The sequence below is a fragment of the Sminthopsis crassicaudata genome, chromosome 6, assembly GCF_048593235.1.
Source record: "Sminthopsis crassicaudata isolate SCR6 chromosome 6, ASM4859323v1, whole genome shotgun sequence".
In the NCBI taxonomy this organism is placed as follows: domain Eukaryota; kingdom Metazoa; phylum Chordata; class Mammalia; order Dasyuromorphia; family Dasyuridae; genus Sminthopsis; species Sminthopsis crassicaudata.
This window is the reverse complement of record NC_133622.1, coordinates 32,307,122-32,319,278: the sequence shown is the minus strand read 5'-3', so window position 1 is coordinate 32,319,278 and position 12,157 is coordinate 32,307,122. Positions and strand designations below refer to the sequence as shown.

Below are 12,157 nucleotides of genomic sequence, written 5' to 3'. Positions count from 1 at the left end.
TCGAATTTCCTAATCTATAGTAGGATAATTGCAATGCTGTTTGCCCATTTCCAAGGCTGAAAGACAAGTTCTTAACATATTCACTGCACTTGAAGGATCTTTTTAGCTCCCATTAGGCTCCTTGGTTGTTTCTTGTTCTCGAAGAGAACCAAAATGCCATCACTTTGTAGAGTCACCTTAGTGTGTCCAGCTATGGCTGATCAGACTGATACAAGCTCAGAATGCTTTTCCCCAGGTCGGACCCAAATAGTCCCTATAAACATTTCAGGAGCTTCTCTAAATTTATGCATCTTGCGTTTCTTCTGAGTGACTTCATTTCTGCTTTGCTCATAGAGCACCTTCTCTGATGAGGGTACGCCATTCCTAGGCCATGTCAGTAAATCAATTTTAAACTTCTTAAGCAAGACTTTGAGAGTATCCTTATCCTTGTATTGCTTTTTCTGACCACCTTGTCCACTCCTTATTGTTACAAAGATAAAATGAAATAATTCCTTTTGTCTCATAGTTTGTAGTCTATTTCATACAAATATATTTGAAGGAAATTCAAGCTAGAGAAAATAAGCAAGTCAGATAGAGCATCAAGGGAATAGGGAATGGATCAAAAAAACGTTTCACAGAGGAAGATGGGACTAAACTGAACTTTGAAGAAAGTCGGGGATTCTGAAAGGAGACATACAATCCTGGACAGGGCAGAAGCACCAAGGTAGATGGTAGAATTTAGGGAAATATGACCACTTCAGTTCATGAACATAAGAAAGAGGAATAATATGAAATAAAGTTATCCAGGTTGGGGTTGGAGGGAATAGAGATGGTAGAAAAATATCGGGCTGAGAAGTTTGTATTTGTGTCTTGGAGACAGTAAGAAGACAAGGAAGCTTTTGGAGGAGAGGGATGATGTAGTCAGATCTTTTATTTCAAAACTTTCTAACAAGGACTCTTTAGGGGGCTGTGAAATGTAGTTGATCTGGCCCATTAGGTTATAGAAAGCAGCTAGGTACGGTACCCTCTTATCCACTTTTCACTTAGCTTTCATTTACAATTCCTCTCTCCCATTTTAGCTCAGTCTTAAGTGCCAGGATAAAGCTTTGGTCTCTGTTTATCATGAAGCTACTGGAATTTTTTGATCAGGAAATTGCCATGGTCAGAGTCTTGTTATAAAGAGATTAATCAGAGTACAGTGTGAGGATGCATTGGAAAAGAGGAAAGACCAGGGAGAAAACTATTGTCATTTCTATCCTAGAGAATATTGTGAGTAGTGAGGTGGTAGTGGGGATCAAAATGTGAGAGAGAATTTAAAGACAGAATCAGCAAACCTTGATGAATTGAATTAGGAAGACGAGAAGGGAGTGGAAAGAGTTTCCGAGTTTGAATGTCAAGAATTGATGATATTCTGATGAAAAAGGCATTTCATCAACTCCTATTTGTAAAATCTGTCAATAATAGGAGTTACATATGGTGTAAAAGTAGATATGCTAGAAAAAAATCAAAACAGATCATCTCAAATTTAAATAATGAAAAGGAAAATTATTTTTGCAGATGAGTTCAGTTTTGCTTGTTTAGGCTATTTTATAAATTATTTAGGGTATAGTATTGATTATTTTTTCCAACTATTTCTACAAGAAAGATGCTCATGAATCTTTGACATACCAAACAACACCAATAGACTATAGAGAGGGAAATTCCAAGTAAAGAAGCGGGTACTAAATATGACTTTCCAAACCATCTGGACAGCTTCAAGATACAATCCCTTAGTGCTTCATCTCAAAGGAATTAGTCCAAATCCCTCAGCCTGGCATTCAAGGCCCTTCACAACCTACCACCACCTAATATTTCCAGCCATGTCCTCTCTGACACAGATGTTGTGTATCAGCCAGAGTCAAATATGACCTAGTTTTTCATGACCTAAATTCATGCTTTTGCCTCTATGGAATGCCCTTCCCTGCCCTCTCCGCCAGTCCCTCCCATCCACGTCTCCATAAAATTCCCACCTTCTCCATAAAACCTCTCCCTTTCACAATGACCAGCACTCATTTCTTTCTTTCTCCAAGTTCCTGTGACTCAAGAGTCTGAAAAAAATTAGTTTGGTCCTTCCTTCCACACGTTAATATTAGACTTGTTATCCCAACTAAACCGTAGACCACTAAAGGGCAAGTGCTGTGCCAGGTATCTTTTAGATCCCTGGTGTGAGGAGCAGGACTGAGCCCCGAGGATTTAAAGGAAAAATCCACTACTTTTAACATGATTTTTTCCATCTGCTTTCAATTAAAAATAAGAATAGGAAATAGAGGTCAAACTGGAGATTTCATTAGTCCCAGAAACTTCTAGATGAAGAAAGTCCTTATTCTACTACAAACTGGCAATATCTTCTCAACTTAAAGTCACAGTTTTCTCGAGCACTTAGAGGTTGCAGGATTTGAATACAAATTTTCTTTATTCTACCCACTGTGTCACATTGACATTCACACTAAAGAGAGATTCTTGATATGTTTGACATGTCAGGTAAGCACTATAAACAGATTCAAGAAAGAACAGCCAAACAAATTTTGAAACTTGTGACTATTGTTTCTCTCTCCGAGTATGACTTTCTACTTTAGTCTTCCAGGAGAGTAATTCAAAATACACAAAAATCAAGACTTTAAATCAAAGTAACTAATGGTTCTATCTGCTTCCTCTGAAGGAAACATGAATAGAAATATCAGAACACATATATTTTCAAACTTCTCATGATTTGATGATTATACCTTTCATATAAAACAATGCCTTTCTTTAATTTTTAAATATAGACATAGATCCATTTTTAAAATTTTGATAGTAACCTATCCAGTCTGAATTTCCAAAACTAAAATGATGGGCAATCTCCTACCCCCCATAAGGGGCAAGGACAGAAACCCAGGCAAGCCTGTAGATGAACAGTTGCTCTCATTCGTTCAGCCTTAGGCTGCCATGAATTCCAGCCCCCATTATTTGAGGAAGGGTTTTCTTCCAGGGAGTTAAGTGGTGACTTTACAAAGCTCACTGTTTGGGGTCAGGCGCACAGTGGTACACTCATTTGTTTCTCAGCAGGAAAGGAAACATCACTTTGCATACATTCGTCAGATCTCATATCATAAAATCCATGGCTGAAATTTCAAGCAGGTTGCTAGACTTGTTAGGATTCCGATCGCTGAAGCGTTTGTCTTCGTTACTGTGGCAAAGAGAAAGCATCCTGTCTGTTCAGATTTTACTGAAATAATCATAATGTAAGATGAATTCTATTAACGCAGGGTTAGAATAATTGATGTTTAAGTAATTTACTGCTTTGAGGGCATGACAGAAAATAATTAATGCTTTCCTATACTAATAAACAACAAAACAAAATTAATTTTTCCCACAAGTGAAATCTATCGGACAACTCAGATACTATAAGATGAAATCCTATCATTTACATTTTAAATATGATGTCAGCAATTAGGAAAAAATATTCATTCCAAATGATCTGAAGTTGTTTGATATAATGATATTATGTGTTACTTAGGTATACGGTGATGACCTTTCATCATTATTTTTCTAAGTTAATGGGATTTTGTAAATTCTGATTATACTTCCCATAAATGGTACTTAATTCTTCTGAAATATGTTTTCTGTAAAATCGCTTTGTACTTAATCACAAAATAAAAAAGCGGAATGTTTCTCTAAGTGATAAACTTTAAAAGAAAAAGAAGAAATAAATCCTATTTAGAATTCTTCCTGTTTTAAAAATAAAGTATTTCATACATGCAGCTGTGGAATAAGGCCAAAAGAAAAATGTCCATATGTTTGTTAAAATATTGCTAATTATTCAATTTTCAAGTCCAAATTAGCACAGAAATCAGAAATATTTATGTATGGCTTTGCAATTCATTTCTATGCTTATATTTGAACGTGAGTTTTAGTATGGGAGTTCACAACATTATGAACAAAATAATCATATTCCTGCAAGCTTCAGTCAGTTGACAAGTTGCCCCTCCTCCCCCCATTCCAGTTTTAAATGGGCAGCATTATCTCTGGAGCAGGCCCCTGCAACATTCTGGTGAAGCTATGGACCTCTTCTCCGAATCTTTTTCTTTTTAAATCATTGGGAGAAATGTTCAATTTCATTGGGTAATTCATCAAAATAAAGGTATAATTTATTCTTCCATCTACAAGTTCATGAATCTGCTGAAATCTCTCTCCTTGGGGGTCCATGGTTAAAACCATTATTCTAAATTGATACAAAGCTTTCTTTTTTCTTCTGAAAGCTTCCTTGTTCATTCCTCTGTTTGGCTTTAATAGTCCTATTTTAAAAGGAAGATCTAGTCTCTTCTTGCAGTTTCTACTGGGTCCTGAACAGAAATGTTGACAATAGCAATAAAAGAATTTCTTTCTGCTTTCTTGTGATTTTTTTTTTGCCTCCTTGCTGACATGAATAATACAATGACAAATTATGGCTTTTGTAAAAATAACAAGGATTGGCTATGCATATTTTCACATCATTGATATTCTTATTGTGGCTTGGTGGATTGTGAGTGATTTTTTTTCATAATCCCTCATTTTGAGGGCAGGAATCACTGCCATGGAGCCATAAGACAAATTTGATGAAAAGCACAGCATGATATAGTGGGGAAAGAACTGGGCATCCAATTAGAAGAAACCCCACTCTTGATATGTGTTAGCAGTGAGACCATAATAATCAAATCACTTCACTTTTTCTGAGTCCTCATCCATAAATTGGAGCTATTAATAAAATAAAAAAAAATTCACATTTAGAGAGTACTTTATTTAATTGCTTAATACTTTACTACCTAGCTCAAAATGTTGTGAAGGTAACATAAACTTTAAAGTCCTATTTAAATGTTAATTGTCCTAAATGCCTGAAAACCATGCAAAGATGAGAGAAATCATAGAATAATAGGCAGAGAACTGGCCCCTATACCAAGTTCATCCCGGTTGATACATCCTGGCTTTGTGATTCTGAATGTTATTTAACCTCTCAGAGCTCTAGACCAGTTTTTAATTTTTTCTACCCATAACCCCTTTCCACCTGAGAAATGTTTATACAATTCTGTTCTGGCCTTGCCAATGAAAAATAAAATGAGACTATTAACTTCCCTTTTTTGGAATTGTATTTCTGTTGGTACAACCCAAGACTGTTCATTAGAACTCATCTTATCCCCTAACTATTGCAGTTTCAAATGCTTCTTCTAAACTAATCATTCCACAAAGATATAAAATTTATCACACGTGAATTTAAATAGGAATTTAAGAATTCATTATTCTGAACTCTCTCTAATCTACGTGCTAACACAATGAGAAGAGATTTTCTTTCATGAGAGCACAAGATCTCTTTCAAAAAGAGCTAAGATTATACAATGTTAAGGGTTATAACTACCATATTCTCTCTGTCCCTAACATCAGAAACAGATGCTTCCTGGACCGATGACAGGGCCAAGCTGCCCCAAGAAGTTTGCCCATCATGAAGCTGGTTATTTTATTTAAGACTCTTCAGAGTAAACTATTACCTTTACTTTGAATGAACTGTTGAGTTTACAAACGCTTGGGCTCCCTTGAGATCATGGCATAGACTAGAAGGTTGTCACTTTTTCAATTACAAAGGGCATAAATACAATGGATTATATTATTCAAAATTTCAGTTTCCATTGAGGGAAACCTAATTTGCAAACTTGGAGTCATCACTAGTTCTTCTTACTCCTTTACCTTTATGCAATCATTTCTTAAGTCTCAAAATTTGGCCCTCACCTTTTTTTCATTCATTTGACCACTACTTAGTTCAAGCGTTCATATGCTCATATACCTGTGAGTAATAAACTGTCTAACTCATGATCCTGTGAGTACTTAGGTTTCTTCTCCATATTATCTCATCTACGGTGTCCCTACAAAGCATTTGTTGAATTAAATAATTTTAATCTCATCAACCTAGAATATGGAATAGCTATCATATGTTGGTAGCTGTATTTACCCTTCTTTTGTTTTTATAGTCTGGGATGCTTTCCAAGCAAATAATGTGCTCATATCAACTTATTTTCTAGAAATACTTTAAATACCTCTCTTTTATTGGACATTGATCTAATGTGATTTGCAGGGTGTTACATCATTGTTTGCGGCTTGAGTTCCTTTGCTTTCCAGAATACATTGTTTCATTCCTTTCTGCAGTTTCCTGTGATTTAATTCTGTATTATTAGCTTTTCTTGCTCTTTTTATTTGAAAGTCTTTCTCTTGATTTCTTGTAGATTTTATTGTTTGCCATTGGAATTTTTCAATTTCACTGCTATGTGTGTTGGAGTTTGCAGCAAGGATTTGGGATTTTTTTTAGGGTTTAGGTTTTTTTGCTTCTTCCTATAATCCAACTATGAATTCTTTAATTTGTACTTTTTTTCTATATTCTAAAGATTCTGGGCAGTTTTCTTATATTATATGTTCAGATTGTTGTTGTTTTTACTTTATAAAGTTCTTCTGAAACTTACAATACTTAATTTTCTCTATGCAGCTTGTTTTCAAGATTAATATGTTTTGTTTTTATAGAGATTATGGGTCCCAGGCAGCTAGGAGGTACAGTGGATAGAATACTGGATCTGGAATTAGGAAGAACTGAATTCAAATCCAACCTCAGACACTTAGTAGCTGTGTGATCCTAGGCAAATCATTTAACCACTATCTGCCTCGGTTTCTTCAACTGGAAAATGAGTATAATAACACCAATCTTACAAAAATGGCAAATGTTATTATTCATCATAATATTTATTTTTTGCACATAGTAGGTACTACCTATATATGCATATATTTTTGTATGTAGGTACTTATTCTTTTCCTCTTCTCTTTCAATAGCTTTTTACTTCTATTTCTCTAAATTACTCTTCACTTCAGTATATATATTTATTTATACATATGTATGAATATATATTATATATGTGTGTGTATTTTTATACATATACATGTGTATTTTTTCAATCATCAGTTTTCTCTTTCATTTATTTGGAGAGACTCCCCTCCATAGAGTCAAGTTTTTCTATTCTGTTATACATGTCACAAATTCTGCTTTCATGATTCTTATTTCTCTCTTGAACCACTTGAGAACATCATGTTGTTATGCCAAGCTGTTAGGGAGAAATCCTCTGCCTCATCAGATACTGGTTCAATTTCGTTTGTCCTAGAATATTTACTGTAGAGATGTTTGAATTCGATTAGATATCTGATGGCCATCTTGTGAATTTATTTTTTCATGCTTATGACTTTTAATTGAGTTTTCTTCCTCCTGTGATCTTTGATAATTTCACTTTTTTTTCTACTACCCCATTTCATATTTTCTGATTCCTGCCATGTTGTTGATGGCAGATTCCTGAAAAAATGAGAGACCTTAAATTGTCTCCAACCATTCTCATGCATTAGCCCTTTCACATTTTACGGACCTCAGATCCTGACCCACGTGATTTCTGAGAGATCGGAACCGGCCCCAACCAGAGACTAAATCTCCTTTCCTCCGTGACTTTTATAACCACACATATATCAGGCAGAGAAACCATATCTCACTTCCCTCTGTAATTTAGTTTTGGCTACGTGATTCTACAGGGAGCTGCTACTTCCATTTTCAATGTCTCCTCTCTTAAAAGGAATTAGAAAGGGTTCAAGTCTACTGTTTGTTGCTGAAAGATAGTGAGGGAGGACAGGGACATGCAGCAATGATAAGAAAAATTTTGGATGTCTAAGTCTTTAGCAGGGAGAAGAAATAGGATTCTTTCTAAGTTCCAACAGTCCTCGAGGATCTCAAGAAAAACGGTTCTCAAAAAGACTTGTTTTCACCTACTAATTATATAGATCCACTATCAATGTCTCTACTGCTGTCCAACTTTACCTTCCTGGAGCTGAAATCTCCCTTTCTTAGCCAGAGAGCCTAGTCAGGGAGGATTCTGTATGTCAAAGCTGTGTCTCTCACTAATGTCCCTTGCCACCCTACCATTTCAATAAAACCCTTTTTTTAACCACTATTTAATGAGTTCACACAAACTGTGTGTAGCAAATGTTCCTGCTCAGTAAGTGAATTTGTGGCCCTAAACCAACTTCAGTTTGTTATATTGCTTTTCTCCTCCCTTAATAAACACAGTTCTCCTCCTGGACCAAAGAAATCCCCTTTATCTGAATTTGATACACCAGAACCATGTATGAAATAAAATGCTGCCCCTCTGCATGAGTCTGCTCAGAACATAATTGTGAAGTTGTCATCTACACCCTATGAAGCTCAATATGTATGTATTATTCAGTCAAGTTTAACTGTCTGGGGAACCAGCCACTGCTGAATGACTTCTGAATAGAATCCAGAATAAGCAAGTTATTGACTTGATTCCAGAAAAAAAATTGGGCTACTTGAGGTTTTGTTTTGATATGCCCCTTAAGTCTCTTACTATAAATTTTATGCTGCTTTGAAAAGTCATTTCTGCGTGTTTAAAACACTGCATTTTCTTCACTAGAGTTACTGACGGTTTGCTACTATGGATTTTTCTCTTTTTACAAGCAAAATGGTGTAGGTTCTCATGCAATGAAAATTTTACTTAAGACCTTATTTTAGCTTCCAGGGTGCTTGAGGTATCAACCCCAGGAGCAAAAAGCACTTTTTAAAAAATACTTTTTGTGAGAACAAAATTAAATGTGACATTTACTTTGGAGCTGAAATTACCAAAAAAAAAAAAAAAAAGGTGATGTGTTGTTTTTTCAGATATAAAAGTCTGGTTAGCCATTTGCGTTGGTAGGAAGAGTGTTAAAATTGCTTGTATATTGTGTGGCACTTAGCTTACTAAAAGTAGACCTCGGGGAGGAATGCCAACTTTGCTACAATGGAAAGAAACAGATTAGAAAAAAATTAATGTTATAAAAGAATGAAAACAATATATCACAAATCATATGCTCCCATTCTTTACTGATTTAAGGCCGTGTCAACATTATAACAAAACAATTTGTTGAAAAATATTGATGCCATACTTAAATCCTTCAGTCCTTCAAGTTTATTAACAGGAGTGTTTGCTTCCCTTGTGCCTATGGCAATCCCAATATACCTTGCAGTAGCCTATTTTTACCTGAATAATTTACCATGGGGGACCAAACCCTCTAGTAGGCTAGTACAGTGTTGTAGAGGCAGCTGGGAGCTCAGCGTCCAGTGTAGCCTCTGACACTTACTAGCTGTGTGCCCTTGAGCAAGTGGTTGATCTCTGTCCACTCCAGTTTCCTCAAATCTAAAGTGATGATAGTAATAGCACTTTCTGTCATAAGGATCAAGTGGGATATTTGTTAAATGCTTTGTAAAAACCTTCAGCCTGGTACCTGGCCCCCAGGTGTTATATAAATATGTATATTTATACATTATATAAATTATATAAATGCTCATTCCCTTACCCTTCCCTACTAGTCTTAAATCCTTAACACCTCCATACTCACCAATAATCTTGTGGCCCAGAAGAAATTTATAAGAAAAATAAGTACCTCAATGTTAATTTTGGAGTCCCCTGTACTTATGAGTTTTGAAGCAGTTCCTTAACTAAGAAGAATCTTTAGCTGTAAATTTTTACACATGAAATAGGTGGTTCATGATTATATGTTTGGATAATGGTCAATATGACTATTAGTCAAGGCAGCTTTTCTGACAGTAATCAAAGGCAAATGAGTTCATAACAAGGAAACAAGCTTGACATTAGATGTATTTATCGTTCTAAAATTGCAGGATTACTTATTTCATAGAATTGCAGAAGTTTAGAGTTAGGGGGACTTCAGCAACCATCGAGCCTCGCCCATGTCCCCAAAAGGATTCCATCCAAAAATGACCATCCAGCCTTTGTTTTGATTAAAGACTTCCAACAAAAGGGAGTGTACTGCTCCCTGAGGCAGTCTATTCCACTTTTGGACAATTCTAATTATTCCTTTTATGAAGTCTAAATATGATTTTGTGACTCTTGCCATCAAATGGAATAAATATAATCCTCCTGCCAAGTACTTGGGGACTCCTAAATCTCCTTGCCTTATAAAACATTCTCAATTTATTCCACCAGTCCTCTTATGGGCAGGCTTTGAGGCCCTTAAATATTCTGGTTGCTATCCTATGGAAATTCTCCAACCTATAACATCCTTCTTAAACTGTGGTACCCAGAACAAAACACAGTACTCCAGATTTAGTCTGACCAGAATATAATATAAAAAGGATGATTGTTTTCTTGTTCCAAGAAGCTGTCTATCTTAATATCATGTGATTACATTATCCTATTTGGTGGCTATATTGCTTATACCACCAACTATTGGAGCTTACAGTCCACCAAAACCTCAGGGTTTTTTCCCCAGACAAATTACTATCCAGCTTTTCCCAACTTATAAAGTAAAATGTTTTAACTCAGATATAAGACTTCACATCTATTCCTAATAAATTTCAACTTATTTGAATTGGCTCCATGTTTAATATGTTAATATGTTGGGGGTTCATTTCTTCCCTCATCCAAATGCACACACACTAGTCTCTTGTCCCAAATTTCTCCATTTTCAGGTCCTATTGCTGAATCAATGAATGCCACTTTTTGCAATATTGAAAAGTGAGGGGGAAGAAAATGAGTGCTTCTTACAGAGTTTTTATTTACGGGCTACCTCAGACAAAGGGAGGCTTAATTTTCCTCATAAGCCTCTCTGCCACACACATAACTAAGAAGAGTTGATTATTGCAACTGGATGATGTTAATGGGATGGATACTAAAAATGGAATATGATGGCAGTCTCTGCAGTAGTTTAGGAAGGAAATCTTGAGTTTATCCCAAAAGAGGCCCATGGGTAGATAATGGGCTCTGTGTCAACTTGGAGGCTAGCAAGATATGGATTGAATGCATGAAGGCTGTGGCATTCATTTTTATAACAAGTATTTTGTTGGGCTTCTTTCTTTCTTATATGGCTTCACCTATAATTGCTCAACTTCTGACACAAAATTCCTCTTGAAGGGTTGTAATTATTGTTGGTGAATCTATGGGAACTAGAGAAAATATGTAGTGTTCTCTCTTGTTGGTTAAGTGACCAAATCCATCATGTTATCATTCGCAGATCCTGTTTTCTTCTATTTGCCAGTTCAGTTCTGCAAGTCCTTATTTTCACAGTATTTCAAAGAAGAGATCATTAAAGGTGGCTCAGTAATCCCATCTGCCAATTCTCTCAGTGACTTGAGATATAGTTGTGAGTTGAATTAAAGGTCAGGTCAATGTTCTCCTTAAAATATTAGATTAGATTAGAATACAGATCTCCTTAAACACATTTGATGTTAATTCTAGACATATTTATTTCATTCTTCCATTACAAAGGTCAATAGCCTTAGTAGAGAAACTAAACAAAAACTAATTAGGCAGTTCCACCTCCTCTCTTTGATCAATTATCATCATTCTGTCATCTATATTTTAAGAAGCTATACTTTCCCCTACACTAACTCTACTTTTTCCCCAATATAACTAAAAATTTAGGGCACTTTTATTTTTTTAGGCACTTTATTTTTATTAGATTGCCTAGACAGCCTTATTTCATTCTGGATTTTAAGCATGTCTAAAATACTGTAGAATACTACAATACTATAGAATATTACAATATAGTCAATACTATGTTACCAGTTTGGATTAATATTCTATAATCTACCTTTCCTTCTACATATCTTATATATATGTGTGTGTGTGTGTGTGTGTATATATGTATATATATATATATATAGTTTTAAAATCTAAATAAGCATTCTCTGTTCTCTGTCCTTTCAGATAACTTCTGTTTTTCTTCTTCATAAAGTTGTTTCCTTTTATGTTGCAAGAATTCCATTCTTGAGACCTGCTCATATCTCTTGGGCTCACTTTCCCATTAGAATCATCTTCTCTGGGCACCTAAAATGAGTGTTTCTTCTGAGCATTTTGAAGGCTGTTTTCCCCAAATCTAGTAATATACACGTCAGACTATGAATGGCCCAGTTCCCCCCTCCTTTTTTTCCATAAACTCTGCAAGGGAGAGCTTACTTCTTCCCAAAGTTCCCATAATTTCTACCCCAGTTACCAAGTTTCCCCTAATTGTGAGAATTATATCCAGAATAGAATTCTTCCTGCTTAGTTCTTACCCTTTAAAAAAGGATGGAACTATTATTAAAGTGAGTCACACA

General features: G+C 35.5%; 1 protein-coding gene across 4 annotated transcripts in view; it reads left to right on the top strand.

Annotated features, from left to right (window-relative positions):
• The window catches only part of ATP8A1 (ATPase phospholipid transporting 8A1), a 249,302-nt gene that overhangs the window by 150,028 nt on the left and 87,117 nt on the right, over positions 1–12,157 (top strand). The gene's annotated exons all lie outside the window — the stretch shown is intronic.